Source organism: Pygoscelis adeliae, unplaced genomic scaffold (genome assembly GCF_000699105.1).
Source record: "Pygoscelis adeliae isolate BGI_AS28 unplaced genomic scaffold, ASM69910v1 Scaffold108, whole genome shotgun sequence".
Taxonomy (NCBI): domain Eukaryota; kingdom Metazoa; phylum Chordata; class Aves; order Sphenisciformes; family Spheniscidae; genus Pygoscelis; species Pygoscelis adeliae.
This window is the reverse complement of record NW_008825498.1, coordinates 8,799,392-8,805,016: the sequence shown is the minus strand read 5'-3', so window position 1 is coordinate 8,805,016 and position 5,625 is coordinate 8,799,392.

Here is a 5,625-nt window from a genome sequence, read left to right as displayed (position 1 = left end):
CTATTCTCTGAAAGCATGCCTCAGGTCACAATCTGACAGCTCCAAAAAGGATTAGTTGCCTGCCTGCCTTTCTATTTTTTTCTTGGAATTTTGGCTGGCTTTGGTAAGGGCATTTTATGAGTAGCATGAGGCTTCTCTGAAATCACTGCCAGCTTGATGGATATGTAAGTGTTACTAGGAAAATACTTTTTTTTTTTTTTAAATTGTTTACATACCATATATTGTGGTCTCCAGAGTGAGTGTGTAGATTCTGTGCACTCTGTAGGGGTTGTTTGATGCTTCACCTCTGGGAAGTGAGGACAGAAAAGGCGTGAATGAGGTTCGCAGGCAAACAGAAAAATACTCCAGTGCAGGTAAAGTCACTGAAATCAGTGTTAGCCTATCCTTCCTGTGTGATGGGAAGGAGTTTAGAAATGGCAGACAAACATGAAGTAGCTGAACACACAAGGAAGTTTATATCTCACCATAGTTTGAAGAAATGGTTCCAGGGCTAATTCTGCAGACAATGAAGGACTAAGGCTCCATAGAGCTCTTGAAGGGTTGCAGGTCCTCATGGTCTAACCTGGTCCAGCCAAGCTTGGGCCACCCCGCTCCATCACAAAATCACACTTTTGTGAGCCAGATGATTTTCAAGGGTGACGTTTCATTAGGTATTTTGCTTATGCCATCAAGATACAGTAGAGTGCCATGGAAATGCTCCTTTACAGCCATTGTGATATTATTTTATTTTAAATTTATTTGCTTTACAAGAAGGCCTATTAACCTCGGGGAGGACTGGAACAGTGAGTGTGAAGCAGAAGAGAAGCAATAGGCTTAAACAGGCAAACAAGGTCTTCTTATTGAAAAGTTCAACACTGGAGTCTTAAATCTGCCAAAAGTACCCGTCATCAGTAACAAAATCTTCTATGTCCCTAGTCTAGGTCCAGGAAGGAAAAATAATGGCTGATGAACACAGTGGAGGCTCAAAACCCAGATTGTGATGTGTAAGGTGAGTTACCTGAGGCACTAAAGGAGAGGTCCAAACCGGAATTGGTATTTCTTCCATTGACTTCAGGGGTTCTGGGTGGTGTCATGCTGTGATGCTGTCACATGTGAACAGGTCAGATGATTGCTTTTAATACAGGGAACTGTAGGATGGGTTATATGATGTACTGTGTTGTCTGCTCTAGAATGCATTGGTGAATAATGTGCTAGGGACACACTTTTACCCTAATGGGGAGAAGATTAGATATTATCTGACTTCCTGTATGCTAAAGGCTATGCAAGTTCGCCCAAGTACTTACACAGCTGTATCCAAAAATTCAAATTAGGTTGTAGATTTTGAGACCTCAAGAGATAAAAATCAGAGGCAGAGGACAGAAGAAATCAAAGGGCCACCATTGCCCGAGGTCCATGAAGTGGCAGGAAGTTGGAGAGATAAGAAAGGAGATTTCAGCAAGTGACTCATGGCCTGTGCTTTAAGAAAAGATGGAAGAACCCCAAATCCTGGGCAAAATGACCCGGCAGAAGTTCTTACTCAGTCCTGAATCACGTACACGGCTTGATCCTTAGCATGTAAGCAAAACACATAAGGCTGTGATCAGAGACCTGCAAGGGAACACAGCTGAGGCGTGTAGGTGGCTGTTGCCCTATGGTCAAGGCTTTGTTCCTGACTATATGCCTGCATTTAAGACTTCCACTGACTGAAATTTAGCCATCTAACCAAATGTCTTTAAGGATATAGGCCTCGTGATTTGTCTGAGGCTTTGCCTACACTGTGTTTCTCCATGATATAACTCACATGACTGCAAATCTCTAATGTAAATGAACCAGGCTGGGGTAGGAAAGCAACACTGCTGCAGCATTTCTGTACTAGGGATTTGCAGTGGAGATGCTACATGGCTACGAAAACAGTCAGGAAAGGCAAAGTTTAAGTTCATACAGTGAACTATCACACCGTAGTCCTGTGATATGCTGCCTTGCTGCCTTTGGCAGCTAAGCTGCTGCAACCAGCTCCTGCCCCAGATGCTTGTTCCCACCTCTGGCCTGCAGTTTGTCACCTCCTCAGTCGTGCCAAGATGACTGCGTGTAGAGCAGTGCTTAAATCAGAGCACTGAAGTGATGGGAGTTAAAAATAAACCGTTCGCGGGAGGAGGAGAGGGAGAGCTATTTTTAATTGTAATCGTTTCAATGGTCTTTCTTCCAGTGTGGTCCCACAAGGAATTTCATTAACACAACTGGGAGAAGGCAGTGGATTGCTGTGCTGGCACCGGGATGACTCCTCCAGGCAGAAGAGTCCCTCCTGGCAGAGGGAGAGGATTTCTTAAGCCAGGATTGCACCAAGGCCGATGTGCTGTAGAATTGCACCTTCCAACATGCAGAATTATGCCTTCCCTATGCCTCCCCTGGTCAAAGTCAGACCCAGGTGTCCCAGGCTCTCCATTTGCTGTTCTGTCTCCTACATCCTCATAGCATTCATTTTAAAAAGCATTGTATGCAAGCCAGCATTATTATTAATAAAAACAAATAAAGAGACACTGAGGTTTTTTCCTGTTTTATAAACAAACAATCATTCTGAATATTAGCCTCCTCCACAATTTGCTGTAGTATGGCTAGATGTCACCCATTAAAATCTATTCAAATACAAAATGCACAGTAAGCTGAGAATAAAAAACATCAGAAGAGGTGCAAAAAACCAGTTTTATTTAATGAAGTTCGTTACATGATCAACAAAGAAAATATTTGTACGTTCCTTAAATAGCATTAAAAGTTCAAGGAAAAACATCTGAAAAGAGTTCAAAAGGTTGCAGCGCAGCTACGATTTGGAAATTCGGAGAATAATACAGCAACTTGCTTTTGTTTTGGTCATTTCTGTGCTTTGATGAGCTTCGCTGTGAGCGAGCGAGTTATATGTGCAGAGCCTTGGTTATGTCTTGCGGTTCAGGCGCCTCAATGATTTGCTTCTGTTTGAACATGAAACACATCCACTTGCACCCAAATGCTTCTGCTGCATTACTCCAGAGGGGCACTGTGCCAGTGAAGCACGTAAAATGCAGGCAGCTTTCAAGCTGCTGTCACGTTTTGAAATAAGTAACTGATTACGATTTTTTGGGGTGTTATTAACATTATTAAATGTTTTCTGTGATATTGACTGAGTTTCAAAGCACTTTTCAGCAAAGCGGGGCAGTAGTTTAATTTTCAACGCACAGCAAAATGAAGCAGTATCCTGAGTCCCACATCAGGGCATCCTCCTCCGGGACTCCTGATCCATGTGCTGGATCGCACCAGTTTCTGGATGCTTGGGTGTACAGGCAGGATTTAAATTTAAATTACTAGACTCTGAGTATGTTAAGTATGTCCTTCAATTCTCTTCTAATAAATAGAGCCAAGGGCATAGTGAGTCAGTTTTGTAATTAGATGATATAATTGTCTCATGAACTCTGTACAAATTACCTCTTCTCTGTATTGTTTTTGCAGTGTATTGTTTTTCTTGAATAATATGGCACATATCCAGTTTATATTGCAGTCAATAAATTACCCCGGTTTATAGCTTGATGGCCCACAAATGAATAACTGACATCAACAAAAATAATTAAGTCATTACCCTTTTTAATACTGTCAGTACTCTTAATTTAGACCATTAAATTTATTTTTCATTATTAACAAATTTCCTAAAAGCATCTTTTTCCTTTTTTTTTTTTTCCACCAAGAGGTAACCACAGATGAACCACTTTGCTCAGCTTTTAACAAATTTGTGATTCTCAGGTTGACACTAGAGTGTAATGATGTAGAGGAAATTGCATTTTATTACATTTTAATTAAATAGGTCAACTTGTGCAGGCCTTTCTCCAGCAAAACTCCCACTGGAGTTTGGTCCTTCATCGTTAGACTTTATTTACTTCTTGAGCTTTAGACAGCAGGTTTCTGCTTTCCAAATAGAGGACTGATAAGATAATTTAATCCATTAAACAGTGTATTTTTGACATTCCAACTGACAGATACTGGGAAGCACTGTAATGCTGAATACCATAAAGGATATGCGTTGTTATTCCTTTTAGTGAAGTGTAATTCTAGGCGTGCTGGATTCTGCTTTTATGCAAGGAGTTGGGTGGGTTCCGGGCAGCCTGTCAGCCAGCCCCACCCTCTGAAACCCCATGGGGTGGTTGGCCATAGCTCCGTGCCTGCTCTGGGGGGACGGACCCAGGGTGGCACTTCTTCCTTGTGCTGAAGAAGAGCACATTTGGGGGCCCCGTTGCCTCCTGGGCCCTGCTGCTGTCCCCCCGGGTGCGGGGGCCGGGGTGCACACCCCATCTTCCAGGCAGCAAGGAGGTAAGTAAGTCCTTCTCCCCTTGCATTGCACCTGGGCAATGGCACCCCTCCTTGTTTTTTCCGCTCTGGCCTTCTGCCCTGACTTGCTGACTCCAAACTTGTATTTTTTCTGTTTGCTTAAAAACAGTAATGGAGCCCTGAATAAGATTGTCCCCATCAGCCTCCCCTTCCCATCCACTTAGCATTTCTCTCCAGTTCTACCCTCGGTCATAACAAAATGGCCAACATATTCTGCTTTCACTGTAATAACACTGGCTATATCCAAAATGCCCAGACAAGGTGCAGAATTCAGCCGAAATACTCACATTTGACATTCAACCAAGCTCTTCCAAGGCCGATCCTAATCATTTGGTCCAAGTACATAACCCCATTAAATTCAGGAGGCCTCCTTTTGCAGCTCATGTTTAATAGTCTGCTTTCCTATTCTCTCTGTAGATTCATCCTAGTCACCTCTATGTTCCACAAGTCCAAATGCTGAGCTTTGGCTAGCATATTTCTGTACAAAATATTTTTAACCTTCTAGTAGCTACAGCTCACAACCGTTAGTTTCTCCTCTCTATGCTTATTAGAGGAAACACTTGTGGAAGATGTGTCACCTTCTGGACCTCAGAGGCACACGTAGTTCCAAGCAGGCACAAGCAAAATATGTTTTTTTCCATTTCTTGCAAGCAGAAATGAAGTTAATTCATGTGGAAAACTCCTGCTAAAGGAAATGTCATTCAACAATTCTGTTGAAGCTATCAAAAGCAAAACCCAACGGATTTGAAAACTTAGCACAGGTCACAGACACGGTTTGTGAGATGAGTAGTAACTATTCTTGTAGGTAGTAAGAACTAGAATAAGAGTATAGCTTAAATTCTGGTTTTAGGCAAAATTACAACCCCCTCCAGTTCCAAGAGTGAAATATCTTGGAGCATATTCATGTTAGCCCCTACCTTTTCCAGTAAAAAAAGTGTAAAACTTTAAACCCAAAGCACAGACAGCAGTTTAAGCCGGTTCAGGGGCTGTTGCTTTCTCCGCACCCTGGTGACCAGGAGGAAAACAAGAGGTTTTGCTGCGGTTTCTGGTGGCTGAGCAGGGAGGAGGCGCTGAGATCTTGGCGTCTGGTCCAGGCATGAGAGGTCTTTCCTACCACCCCAGATATGACCCCATTACCAAACTGAAAGAGAGAGGAAAATGTAAAAGACTTTGTCTGCCCTGTCAAGATGAACCTTGTTGGTAATTTATGCCCAAGTTGATCTTTTTCTTTAAAGGGTTAAATAATGCAAAAACAGCATGAAAAGCTTTATTTTGGATAAAAGGAAAAGTTTTGACTGA